A 15,287-nucleotide genomic window follows, 5' to 3' on the forward strand; every position below is an offset into this window, starting at 1 on the left:
TTCCTTCTACTCTAATAAATGCACCCTTTTCATTGTGGGACAGCTGGAGAAACTTATTATAATTGTAGGCTTTGAAGAACTGGGCTGCATCGGAGAGGAAAGGACAAGATATTTTACAATGTCAACCTATATTGTCTCAAATGTTTAATTCCAAATTACATTTGGATGGGAATATTATCCATTAAAATAATATAAGGTCCAATTAATAATGAAAGTGATATTTATGCAAAGAAAGTATATTTACTGCTAAATTTTGAAATGACAGAACCGATGTGTTTGATCTTATATTAATAGTATTTTAAAAATACATTTTTTTCCTTATAAATATACTGACCGTTTAGGAAAAAAGCTTTTGGTAAAGGCTAAGATATTGTAATGATAAGTTCTTTCCGAAAGCAATCTATGAAAACAGCGGATGTTACATGCTTAGTAAAGGGGAAAAAGGTAGTTATTTTTTTGTTTCACCATCGAACCGGTAAAACTACTGATTAGAAAGGAGGAATATGAGCATAACATGTTATTAAGTAAGTGATACTGCCCCCTGTAGTCTCAAGGATGGAAAAACAGGAAAACAAAGGACAGAAGATGGTTCTGTTTCCCTACCTTGTCAGTTTTTCTCATGTAATTTGAGACACGGACAGGCCTGAGATGAAATGATAGCACCTCTAACAAAGAATAGCAGACAGAGGATTGGAAATACCTCTCTTTGTGAGGTCTGAATCATTAAATAAGAAAACAATGATGAGACAGAGTTTTCATAACAATTTGACCTCAGATCTTCTAGAAGCATTAGAGATGGGAATACAGTTTTGGGTAAAAAGTTATTTAAAAAATAAATATTTTTGAATAGATTGAAATAAAACATGTTTTAAATTGGGCCTAGCACTCTAGATATAAGTAAGGTTAGACCAAGTAGTAATTGAAAAAAGCCATGGATTATTGAGGGAGCCTCTTAGTTATTTTTTTTAAATAATAAAAAATAATTGTTTTCTTTCTTTTGCTATGCTTCGCTATTTTAATAAACATATGATAGAGTGGAAAACTCACTAATCTGACTAAGTAAAACAGGCCTTTCAGAAGTATGGATATTCAAATCATAAAGCCACCATTCAGGCACTTTGTGGCAGATCTGGGGAAGTGAACTCTAATTGCAGACAATATATTTTAGAGAAAATAAACAACCAAGCTTTCTTTGGTTGTGGTTATTTTACATTATTTTACTTTGTAATGCATGCTACCATTCAATGTCCAGAGAAGAGATTGTAATACAAACACTTTCACTGAGCTTTATATTTATTCATTCATTGAACAAAATTTATTGAGCACCTACACTGAGACATGACAAGGATCAGGTCCAAATTCTTAAATTTTTGCTCAAAATCCTTTTATATTTGGCCTCCATGGGCCTATCCAACCTACATTCTATGAATGAACTTTACAATTTCTTTACTTCAGCCAAGCTGGGAAGATGTTGAAAACATGAGACATCGCATAGGTTCTAATCCTGGACCTGCTATATCCCAATTTCCTTATCTCTGAAATTGATACATAATACCTAGCTCTTACAATTGCTGTGATGATTAACTGAGAAAAGGTACATAAATGCCTAACACCCTAATGAGAAGGTGGCACATTTGTGAACTGCTGAGATTAGAGAGAGGCTCTATGCAGAGGGTACACACTATAGGCCCTGTTGGCTGGGTTTCACATCACAGTTCTGCCACTTACTACTACAGTGGTTCTGTGATTTGTTTTCTCCACGCCTTTTTTTTTTTTATCCCATCCTTACTTTAAGGTTTAATTTACTCCCAGTTTATCCATGTAACCTCTCTGACTGCAGAACCCCTTAAGTGGACCTTTGAATTTCGTAGCATTTTTTACATATCACTCACTCATGTAGTCATCACTCTTGCCAACAGTTTGGTAGGGTTTTGGCAATATCCCAGACTTTCATAATAAGTTTTCCAATAGTTTTTTCGCCCTATTTTCTATGTTATATTTATTATATTGAGTGGAACTTTGGAAATAATTTTAGAAGCGTCTTAATTTTTACAACTTCCTGAAAATTTCTCTTCTAATATGATGGATATGCTCTTCTCTCTTTGATAGAGAAAATTGACTTCTCTTGAAAAGTTTCTGCAGTCATGCTCAAGTTTATGAGATAACACATTTCCTCCTATGGTAATCACCATTACAAATCAGATGCAGAAACAACATAACAGAAAGCCAAATACACAAAAGAGACACAGCCAAACTAGAAAAAATATAAAGTAATAATATTGAAGAAACAAATTTTAGTTTGTGCTTAAACATTATCATAGTCTAAATTTTCAGTGGGTTCAACAAAGTAAAAATACTGCATCTTTTTTATATGATTTTCATGTTTCACTTCTGAGAAATTTTTTAAAAACTCAGAATTACGCTAAAACTTTTCTATAAATGAAAGGAAGCCTCAGATATGAAACAAAAATCCTATCCATCCAATAAGCCTTAGAAGTTCTAGCTGTGATGTAGTCTATCAGCCCACTGGAAGGCAAACCAAAATCTAGGTTGTAGTATTATTATATTGGATCCTATCTCTGAAGTTTAAGCATTACTTATAAATCTGAGGTATGAACTGGTTGTGGCAAGAAGGAAAATTGGAAACTATTTGATCTCTCAGGGTTTATACCATTATTACACTCTGAATTACACATTGAAAAATCTCTCATTTATAGCCATATAAATAAGCTATGGAGATTTCTTATTGTGACTATTCAACCTTTTTTTCCCCCCCTCTAGATTAGTGATTTTACCATTGCTTGCCTATGTCCTACTTGCTCTTGCTTCTGTACTTTTCTATAAATTGTTTTCTACTTCTGGGCATTTCTCTCCCTCTCTCTCTCCACCACCTGCCCCATCTCTCTCCTCATGCTCTAATACTGGCTTAGAGATCAAGATCAAAAATCTTTTCTTACAAGAAGTCTTCTCTAATTAACTTATCCCTTGCCAGAAGTCTTTTTTTTTTTTTATCTGAATGACCTGTATGCTTTTCAAGGGAAAAGGAAATATTCCACCTTCTCTTTATATAGTCTTAATGTCTGAAACAATACCTTGATGGTATTCTATTATATGCAATAAATGTAACAGTAAGAGAACATAGGTCACATAGGGAAGAGTTTGTGATAATTTAACATTTATGGAAGGAGACCATATGAGCAAACTTATTTGTTATAATTCTGTCATTTTGTTATCAAAGTTAATATTTTTATTAACTTATGACCAGTTTTTACCTGAAGTTATTATTCTGCAAAAATGCAGAGATTAAATATTTTATAAATTTCCAGTAGGGCTGAGCAGTGAATTTATGGTTTAAAAATGTATATATTTGGAGATAAATAAATTCACTTGATAAAAGAAATGGCAGGATGGTTAATAATTTGCTGTTTGTTATTACTTTCGTGTAAGCTTCCCTTTTAACCATACTGTAGACATAATCTCCTTGTGTAACAATTAGAATACCAAGATCATCATCATTAAGCACTTACAGATCACCATTGAGATGAAGATACATAGAATTTTAGAATATATCTCTGCCCATTAGGTGACTTGAAATCTCGTCAGAAATGCTCAAATGTTAGAGCATTATAGTTATTTATCAACAAATATATATTGAGCATCTATAATGGATGTATGCAAGGTTTGTAGGTGAGGTTAAAGACTTTTAAAAATCAATGTCATAAAAGCACTATGAACCTATTGAATAATTACAGTGTTTTAAAAAGATTACAGCTATAATATAGATAAGCATTTGGAATAGGGAAGTTATATATGAGTGGATAAGATAAGAAAGAGACTTTTGCAGAAATTTTTGATCAGATATGATAGTAGCTTAGAGTAGGATTGTGGCATATAGATACAGAGAGGTGGAAAGACTGAAAAAATACTTCAAAGGGGAAGGGCACACCTCTTGCCCTGGCTTGGGCAAGGCAAAGTCATTACTTGTAACCAAAATGTTTGTACCCCCATAATATCCTGAAATAAAAAGAAAAAAGAAAAAAGTCAAGAGGCCCTTCACGATGGTTAGAATAGGAGGGAGAAGAGGTGCAAGAAGAGTTTTAACTCTTTTTCCTTGTGTAGCAGGAAGACTATAGTCTGACATTCAGAGTGGGCACAGCTTTGAGCTCAAGTTACATCTGCCTTTGAGACATCTAAAAGCAGTTGACAATGAAGATACTTGTTTCTGGATCATAGAGAAAAGATTTAGGTTAGATGTAAAATTTTGTGAGTCAAATTTCTGCTTCTGGGAAGATGAAATAGGCATATTTTTCCTGGTTTCTCCCACTCAGCATACTAAAAACTTTGCAAATCATATATCAAACAAACATAAGATGACTCTGAGAAGCATAAAGAAGACAGACCACCTACGGATGTCAGGACTCAAGAAACAATAATGCAGGTGAGTTCTCTGGGTTTTCTTTTTGCCTCATATATTCCAGACATTGAGGTGGAGAAGCAGGAAATCCAAAAATACCACTGGGTATGGACAAAAAAGCCCCAAGAAAAGCCTGCTTTCTCTAGCCAAAGGACCAAAAGAGGCAGCCTAAAAAGACAGAAAACTTTTAGGCAATAACCACTCTACCACAGCCAAATAGCACAGAAGGAACTGTGATCCTACTGCTTCCCCACACCAGCAAGGAGTAAGGTGGGAAGCCTTGACTTCTGCTCTTACCAGGTTGTAATGAGGCACCTCAATCCCCCGTCAGGGTGCTGTCAGGGACAGCTGAGTAAGGAACTGGGTCTTGGGTGAAGGATAGACACATAGATCAATGGAACAGAATAAATAACACAGAAATAGACCCACACAAATATTAATATATACCCAACTGATTTTTGACTGAGATGAAAAAGCAAATCAATGGAGAAAGGATACCCTTTTGAACAGGCGATGCTGGAACAATTGGACAGTCATTTGTAAAAATATAAATCTCGACCTAAACCTCATACCTAAAACAAAAATTAACTTAAATTGGATCACAGATTTACATATAAAACTTTTAGAAAAAAACAGGAGATTTAGGGCTATGCAAGAATTTTTAGACTTCAACTTTTGCTTTGTAAGAAACAATGTTAAGTGAATGAGAAGGCAAACTACAGACTGGGAGATAGTATTTTCAAACCATGTAGCCAACAAAGTAATAGCATCTGACATGTATATATGTGTATATATATATATATATATGTAATATATATATACACATATATACACACACACGTACACACACACATATATATGTATATACATATGTATAAATTCTCAAAATTTAATGGTAAAAAATCAACAATACAATTAGAGAATGGGCAAAAGACATGAAGAGGTATTTCATGGAAGAGGATATACAGATAGTGAATAAGCACATGAGAAGATGTTCAACATCATTAGCCATTAGGAAAATACAAATTAAACCCACAATGAGACAGCACTACACACCTACCAGAATGGCTGGAATAAAAAATAATGACAATGCCAAATGCTAGCAAGGATGTGGAGAAACTGGATCATTCATACATTGCTGGGTGGAGTTGTAAAATTATACAGTCACTCTGGAAAACCGCTTGGCAGTTTCTTAACTGGGCAGGGATAAGGGGGAACCAGGTGTGGCTACAAAAGGGCAACATGAAGGATCATGGTCATGATGAAATTATTCTGTATCTTGATTATATCAATATCAATATCCTGGTGGTGATAGTTGTACTATAATTCTATATATAGTATGTATGTACTGTATATGTATATTCTATATATGTACTATATATACTATAATTCTATATATCACTAGGTGAAACTGGCAAAAGGTTCATGGCATCTCTTTGTATTACTTCATACAACTGCATGTGAATCTGTAATTATTTCAAAGTAAACAATTTCGTGAGTCATCTGGATATTGATAGACGCCTTGGATGTAGACGACACCAGTTTGGTGGAAACTGTAGAGAAGAAAAGAGGGCTAAGATGAGTCTTGGGGGATCTAACGTTTGATGGCTTTGTGGAAGGGAAACATCCTGAGTTGGACACTAAAGAGAGAAAAAGTAGATGGTGATGATCTACTACAGAAGGCAAGTGAGACCATGTGCCGTGGTGTGTGCCTACAATCCCGGGAGGTTCAGGCAGGAGGATCTGAGACCAGCCTGGGCAAATGGGCAATATAGCAAAATGCTGTGTCTAGTGGGTGGGGGGAGAAGATAGCAAGTGAAGAAAGTATTTTAGAGAAAGGAATAGTCAACACTGGTTAGTCAACACTGTTGAAATTAGCATATAAATTAGGCAAAATAAGGAATGAATACTGTTAGATTTAGCACCATGGAGGTCATTTTTGATCTTACTAAGTAATGAAGAGTAAAGACAGATCGAATGATTGCGGACTGAATGGTAGACGGGGAGTGAAGATCAAGAGCTTATTGCAACTCCTTCAGGAAGTTTGTGAAGGTGAGCAAAACAGCACCAAGACTGGGGGTTTTGAGGCAATGTTAGTTAAACTTTGGAGAGACAAGCTTATTTAAAAAGACTATTTGAAAAGGAGAGAATAAGTATACAAGAAAAAAAATGAATTATTGATAGTATAATGTTCGTTTAAGGGTAGGAGGGAAATGGCTCCAAAGCACAGATGGAGGGATTGACTTGAGAAAGAAAAAACAGATCTTCTATTAGAACAGAAAGGAAGAAGTTTTGGTACAGATGTAAGTGTGGGAGATTTACATTGGGTAGAAAAGTAGGCTCTGTTCAGATGGGTTTTATTTTCTGAATAAATTAGGACTGTGGTCATCTGTTTAAAAGTAGGGAGGTGGTAGAAGTGGTCTGAGGTTTATCCTTGAGAGGATAAAATACAAATTGTTGTGGAGAGTGAAATAGTGAGATGGCCACAGAAATGTAGTGTCATTACTGGGCCATGAGGATGGCCCATTTGAAACTGGTGACACATATTTGCTCTGTAGTGTGACATTTTCTTGCAGCGCTTGGCTGCTGTGGTGTAGCACAGAAGAAGCAGATGGGTGGGTTCTAGCACATGCTTATCTTCTGCTTCCACACTTTTATTTGTAATATTCTCTATGGTGGGCTGTCTTTCCCCTCTTTCCCACTAATTTAAGTCCAATCCTTACTGTAAAGGCCTGTTCATAGCACACTTCCTCTTGAAATTTTTTTACTATCACCACCTCTGATAGTGGAAATGGCCCTATCCTAAACTACATTATTAAGGGAATGGACAAAGCATACTAATTTTAATGAATGAACTCTGAAATAGGTGACATGCTCTATCCTTAAAATGAGCAGTGATTCATTTATTGAGTTGTTCCTTAAATAAATATGTATTAATCCATACTTGAAAAATGAATGATATTTGATTTTTAAGTGTTGAACACATAAGCTATTTAAAGACACAATGATTCCCAGAAGCAATGCCCTCAAGTGTGAATTATGCAGTCTAGATAATATCACTGGGCTTCATTCTAAAAGTTCATGTGGTCTGTGGCCATACTAAGTGCAATAGGATAGATTCTGATGTTCTCTGAAATTAGAGTCACATCTCATAAGCATTTAATTTATATTAGCTTAACTACACCTATTCAATTTTTTAAATGTAAGAACAAATTAAAAGGGAGTAAGCAATTTTGCCTGACTTTTTACTGAAAAAGAAAACGCCCATAGATGCTACTTTCATACCTGGACTTAGGTTTTTCATGCCTCTTGCAGTGCAATCATCTTGCAAGACATTTGATTGTTTTTTTAAAGATATGATTTTAATATACATCAGGGCCATAAATGTGAGATGACTGTGTCATCTGGTACTAACTAAAGAAACAGCCATCTGTCCCAATGCTGGAGAGAAAAGAGGCTATGTTGGGATTATTGAGAAATGGAAATATCGTGACATACTCCAATGTTCTGCTACCAATTACCTACAACTCTGGACAAGTTATAACAACTAAGACTTCTTCCTGTCTTAGTTCTTCACTTGCAGAATTGAGAAAATAACAGTACCTACCTCAAAGAGCCTCTGTAAGGGTCAATAAAGCCAATGCACAGCAAGTATTTACAGAGTTTCAAGGGGTATTTTTTGACTATTTCCTTTGGAATCTGATTCCCTACACTTGATGATGCAGCATTGTACTAGAGAACTTGCTTTATGCCAGGCCAGTGATAAGCTGTATGAAAACCACAGCAGTTTGAGAAGAGCTACATGTTTCAATATTGGTGATGGAGGCAAAGGATATGGAGATATGGAGAGTGGAATGGAATGACAGAGCTCTATCAAGAATTCATGATGGTAGAATCTGTCTGCTGGACTCTGAACGTAGCTATTTCTTCCTTTTATACTGTAGTTCAGCCAATATTTTACTTGAGCAACTGATGAAGTCAGTAAATGGAAGTATGCAAACTTTAGTCCCAGGTTTGAAAGACTTGAATGTTTGAATAATGTATTTGTACCCTAAATTAAAATGCAACACTCAGCAATGGGGCAAATTTTGTTTTTATTATTGAAATTGTTTTTATTAATTTTTGAATTTCAAATGGTTTTGATCCTAGGAAACATCATAGTGACATTAAGATATATCTTTTTAAAGATTTCTAAAAGATGCAGAATCCCATAATAGTGAATGATGATATTAACATATAAATGACTGCAGAGTACATCAGAAAATGTTTAAGCTTACACTTTTCCTAATATCATAAATGACCTATATTTCAAAGAGCACATTTTGCTGTCCAACAGAAAGAACACAAATCTCTTGCCTAATATTCATGAGTTAATTGAGAAGGCAAATTTGGAATCTCCATTGGATAGGATAGAACTGTGGATAATTAGGCAACACAGTAAACTTCATATGTGCAGATCAAAGGTGAAAATCAAGAATACCCTAAGTTATCTCTGAAAAAATTTTATATCATCCATAAAGTTACCATATGCATGATCAAAATTTATGTATGAGTTGTGAAATGGACATATTATCTCTTACTAAGTTTAACACCATAAGTTGTTTCCCCAGCAACAGAAGCAGGACACTGTTTCTTTAGTTGGACATCAGGTGAAGCTTTTATACTAGGCTCATGTTTAGAAGACTTTTGTAGTCTTTCTTTAAAAGCTAGATTTAGAGTCAGGGCCGTGAGATGCTTATATTCACAGAAACATTTTACCTTACACTGACTGAAGAATCAACAGTCTCTCCCATCCAGTTTGCTTTGTTCACAATGGAGCATAGGCTCGCTGAGGGAGAGAAGGCAGGATTCTTATACCAAATAAGTTGTTTCCTCTCTTCTTTTTCTCTCTTTTATTCCCTCTCTCTCACAAACTTTTCTTCCCTTCTCAATCATTTCTCATTCTTTTCATCTGAAAATCTACAAAGTCTATCCATGAAGAAAATTAATGTTTCTTTTCACATAAATTGTTTTTTACTTATAATGGGGGTGGGAGTGCGTATAAGGGGGGTTATTCAAAAGAAATCAGGCAATAAAACATAGTGGAATGATAAAGTGAAGCAGAAGAAGGAGAAATGAGAGTGAGAAGATGGGAAAGACAAAACAAACTTTGTTTCTTGAAATAGTTTATGTGAGAGTGCTTTGTAAAGTCTAAAGCATTATTCAAATACTAGCTGTAGTTTGCCTAGGATTGGCTTTGTGGCTGGCAGAAGGCTTTGTAAAACTTAAAATGTACCGAATTTTGAGTCTCATACCCCAGACGTCCCTTGGCAAATTTCCAGTTAAGGGTAACGGAAATATTCTTAATAATTTTATCTTCCAAAAAATGATTATACTGTTTCAGTTCAAGGGAAGTAAATTTGATGACATTTTTAGAGTGATCCTTCAATCAACTGAAATTGAACCTCTGCTCTATGCTAGGAGCTCAAGATATAAAGATTTCCTTAAAGCATTCACAGTTGGAGAGGTATTCGAAAGTGTTTTCCTTCTAGAAAACTCTGATACTGAATACTGCCTTGAGTAAAAATGAACTGTTAGGTTCGTCTGTGTGTTCCCTAGTCCCGCAGGTCCCAGTGTCAAGAATGAGTACTGGTACCTAGTCGAGCCAATGACGAAGTGATTACAGGCAGCAATTTTATACAAACAGTTGACTACATAAAAGAAAGAATGAAAAGTACAGAAGGAAGCTACACAAAGTGAAAATACGTTCCAGAGAGAGTGGAGAAAGACACCAAAGGGTAAACACATGCTGCTTTTTACAAGTCCACTAGTGTGTCCCGCCTTTCCCCTGGCAGGATTGGTTGTTGTGTCCTGCCTTTGGGGTGATTGACAGGTTGGTGTTACATAAGAGGTTACATACCAGGGTAGGTTATACAACAGTTTTCCTTTGCAGGCATGTGTCTTCCCCAGAATCCTTCATGAGTCCCACCCATATTATGCTAATTAGATGGTAATGAGCTCTAGGTCAGTTAAAGGTTATTAGGAACTTTTTACTATGTATAATTCCCACCAGGGAACAGTTCCTAGTTGCGATTTGGTTCCTAGCTACAATTCAGCTCCTGCTCTCCACCCGTTGCCGCTTCCTTGCCACCTGTTTACCCTCCACCAGACCTAATAGGACCACGATGTCCTAGGGAAACAATTCTGTGAATGACAGACCAATGAGACTCATCTAATTTCAAAGAATACTAATATAGTAATTAAAGCATGTAGGGGACCGTTAATACCTATTTAGCATTTGGATCATTATGAATCTTGTACTGAACCAGAATAAGACAAAATTAATCTTTTAATCTCTCAAGGCAGCAGTCTCCACCCTTTTTGGCACCAGGGACGGTTTCATGGAAGACAATTTTTTCCATTGCTGGCAGGGATCGCAGAGGGGGAAGGAGGGAAGTGGAGCTTGGGCGGGGTGGTGTGAGCGATGGGGAGCGTTTGTAAATACAAATGAAGCTTCCCTCGCTTGGCGGCTGCTCACCTTCTGCTCTGGGGCCCCCTCGCTTCCTAAGTTTCATGGAAGACAGGGTAGGGGGGCTTGGCGGGGGCAGAGCTCTGCCGTTCGGTCTGTAACAGGCCTTGGACCGGTACTAGTCCACGGCCCTTGGGGTTGGGGACCTCAGGCTCAAGGAAATTTTTTAAAGATGGTTTTAAACTGAGAACATTTAGAATATAAATAGTAAATACTAAAATTACAAATTAAACTTGAAAATTTTTTACATCAGTGTGTTAACTATTAAAATAATGTCAAAATGATTGTAAATACAGGGAATTTTTATGAAAAATATGGAGATGAAATGTTGAGATTAATTATATTAGGTGATTGGTGATCTATTGGGATAAAACCTAAAAAGCGTTTTGAATCATATTGTAATAAGACTGATATATAATATTTGTTATCATCCTGGTATAAAAGCATGGAAATTGAATTTTATTTTGTTGAGTTCTGGAATGATTTTTCATCTCTTTTAAGTGGATTTATATCCTGCCATGTGGTGATAAATATTTAATAAGTGGCTGACTTTTACTTTTTATGAGAAAAAGCTCTGATTTGTGGCATTTGTCAATTTCTGTGGTGTAAATACTCCCACCATGGCTAATTTCAGGCTACCAATATGATGTCATTGAATGTACAATTGAGAAGGAATGCTCCACATTGGTCTTGGCAATGAATTTTTGGATATGACCCTAAAAGCATATGCAACAAAAGCAAAAATAAACAAATTGAAGGTATTGAATTAAAAAGCTTCTGGACAGCAAAGGAAACTATTAACAAATTGAAGAGAGCCCACAGAATGAGAGAAAATATTTGCAAGCCATACATCTGATAAGCAGTTAATATCCAAAATATACAGGGAACTCAAAGAACTCCATAGTAACAAATAATTCAATTTTAAAATGGGCAAAGACAGACATTTCTCAAAAGAAAACATAGAAATGACCAATAGGTACATGAAAAAATGCTCAGCATCACTAATTATGATGGGAATGTACATTAAAATAAAAATGAGAAATCACTTTATAACTATTATAATGTCATTTCTCAGAAAGGTGAATGGTAAGTGTGGGAGAGGATGTGGAGAAAAGAGAACTCTTCTGCACTATTGGCTGGAATGTAAATTAGTACAGCCACTATGGAAAAGTTTTGGGCTTCCTCATAAAACTAAAAATAGAACTCCCATAAGACCCAGTAATCCCACTTCTGGGTATATATCCAAAGGAACGGAAATTAGCATGTTGAAAGAATGTCTTCACACCCATGTTCATTGCAGTATTATTCACAGTAGCCAAGATATGGAAACAACCTAAGTGTCCATCAATGAATGAATAGATGAAGAAAATATAATATATATACACAATAAAATACTCTTCAGTCTTAAAAAATGAGTAAATCCTGCCATTTATGATATCATGAATGAATACGGAGGACATTTTGCTAAGTGAAATAAGCCAGGTGAAAAAAGACAAGTAGCACATGATCTTACTTATGTGTTGAAACTAATAAAGTTGAATCATAGGAAGAAGAATGATGGTAACCAGAGGTTGAGGGTGGGTGCGGAGGGAAGAAATGGGGAGTGGTTAATGAAAGGACACAAAGTTTCAGACAGACAGTAGAACTAAGCTTTAGACCTATTGCCCAGCAGGTTGACTGTAGTCAATAATAACATATATTGCAAAATAACTAAGAGAGTAAATTTTTAATGTCTCATCATGAAAAATGATAGGTAAGCAAGGTGATAGATATGTTAAGTAACTGGATTTAATCATGCCACATTATACACCTATATCAAAACATCACATCATACCTCATAAATTATGATTTGTCAATCAAAAATAATGTTAATAACTTTTTAAAATATAAAAATGAATAAATACATAAACAAAAACACAACAAAAACACATAGTCTGTCTCCAGGGTACTTGACCTTAATCAGTAGTCATACTGTCTTTAAAATTAACTAGAAAGAGAGCTGCAAGAAAGACTTAATGCAAGGCTGGCATTACCAAAGTTAAAGTCCATATACACCATGGAAATATAGTCTAAAAAAATAGGAGAATGAAACAAAGAGTTACAAGAGCAACAAATATCACTAATAAAGTCCTTTTTAAATTTCTCCTGTTCTATAAGACAGTGTCACCATCAAAAAATTATTGAGTTAAAATTTAGAGTTTATTACCATTATTACAAATATCTTCTTTTATGTAATGAAAAATGACTATGTAGAAATTATTGTAGAACTGAGTGAAAAATTGTGGATGTATAACTTTTTTTTTGCCCAGGCTAGAGTGCTATGGCATCAGCCTACCTCACAGCAACCTCAGACTTCTGGGTGATCCTTCTGTCTCAGTCTCCTAAGTAGCTGGGACTACAGGCACATATCATTATTTTTTTTCTATTTTTAGTAGAGACTGGGTGTTATTCGTGCTCAAGCTGGTCTCAAACTCCTGAGCTCAAGCAATCCTCCTGCCTCAGCCTCCTAAAGTGCTAGGAGCCACTATGCCCAGGCTGGATGCTTCATTTATTAACCACTTTAATTTGTATCTTTGTGAAAGAAAATTTAAAAATGAAGATAATCATTGAGCATTAGTTCAAAAGCAAAACCAATTGGTTTCAGAGAGCTAGGAAAATTCCTCATTTTTTCCATTGTAGGAATTAGCCAAATTTTCCCAAGAATCATCAAGTAATATTGGGGCTGAATTGTCCTTTGATTTAGTAGGCTGGTGTAAATCCTCTTTATCTAATCTCATGATAAAAGGCAGTAAGAACCGATTGTTTATATACAGGATGAGAAATTCATCATACCCATAATGGTCTGTTTTTTCTCTCAGAAAGTTTACAAGAGTCTCAGAGTTGGTCTAAGCAGGGAGATGAGCTCTCTGGATTTCTGGAGAACTGAATTCAGAGGAATTGTTCAGGGACACCTGGGCGTGGACTCCAAATGAGAATATGGCTTTGCTGACTCAATTTCATCCAAGAATCAGGAGGGCTCAATGTTTGTAACATTTCTTAGACAAAATCACACGGATAGTGAGTGTGAGATGTTCTGGAATGGTGATGTAAGCATAAACATAAAAGGGCAGTGCCCAGAGAGAAATCAGTTTCTTTCTCAAGATTCTACCTGTAAGGAGAATGTCACCTCTTTGCTGTGTCCTTAAAGATACCAAGGATTAAGGTACAATCTACTCCAATATATACCACATCTACTTCTGCTCTATGGGCCTGCTGATTTCTGTTAGTAAGTTCTGTATCCTTGGCTAAGGTGTAAATCTGCAACTTAGGAGGGGTTTTATGTTATCTACTCACAACTAGAAAAGGTACTTTTTATGTGAGGCTGAATAGTGATTTAGGCAATTGTATGATGAAGTGAAATTAGTCAACATATGTTAATAATATTTTGTTAACCACAAAAAGTTATACAAATTCTGCCCCCTCTCCATGTTGTTAAGGAGTAGAGAGAAATGCATGTACCTGGAACACATAAACTTGGTTCTCCCAGTGGGTGCAGCATTTTATGTTAAAGAGTATGACCCAGGGATATTATTGGTTGTTATTAGAGTATTATGCAGTCTTGTTAGATTATGGGACATTAGGGAAGTCCTTGGGCATAATTTACATACCTAGCTTTGTATATTATCGGGGGCTTTTTAATACATATGAGTATGTGTATAGAAGCTAGGTGAGGCTATGCTTTCCAGAAATTTTATAATGTAATAAATGGGGTATAAATAAGAATGTTCATTTATCCTAAAGGGATACAGAGGCCCTGTTTATATTAATAAGAGATCTTTTGTGTGCTTAGCAACCAATAAGGACAATCACTGGACCTAGGATGGAAGAAGTCAACTATCCTATGAAACAATATTCAGTGAACTCTAGAAACAGCTGAAAGAGCCTTGGAGGAAAAATATCAGATGCTATCTACAATTCAAAAGATATGGTGAATAGGAATAGTTCAGCTTTGCCATGAAACCAACTCAGGACAGAAGTATCAGTAGCAAGAAAGAAATCCAAGGAGACACTGCCAATGAGCCTTACGGGAGCCACTGGTGTAGATAAAATCCTGGAAACAACAATCCAAATTGATCATGGAGCTGCTATTGGCCTCCTTGGCTGGTGGTCAATAGCCAATAATGTCAAGGGAAGACAGTGGCAACTTCATTTTCATTCATCTAATCAATAACTATTGAATGATTGAAGGCCTGCCTGTGATTGGTTTATTGGCTGATTACTTCAGTAAATAATATTAAGAACCTATTATGAGTGACGCTATATACTGGGTACATTTTTAATTTACCTGCGAGGGTGCATAAGAAATATTTAAAATTGCCAAACTGT

General features: G+C 35.7%; 1 protein-coding gene across 2 annotated transcripts in view; it reads right to left on the reverse strand.

Moving 5' to 3' along the window:
• Nucleotides 1-15,287, reverse strand: part of PIK3C2G (phosphatidylinositol-4-phosphate 3-kinase catalytic subunit type 2 gamma) — a 336,298-nt gene that overhangs the window by 89,723 nt on the left and 231,288 nt on the right. The window lies entirely within an intron of this gene.

Source organism: Lemur catta, chromosome 6, assembly GCF_020740605.2.
Source record: "Lemur catta isolate mLemCat1 chromosome 6, mLemCat1.pri, whole genome shotgun sequence".
Lineage (NCBI taxonomy): Eukaryota > Metazoa > Chordata > Mammalia > Primates > Lemuridae > Lemur > Lemur catta.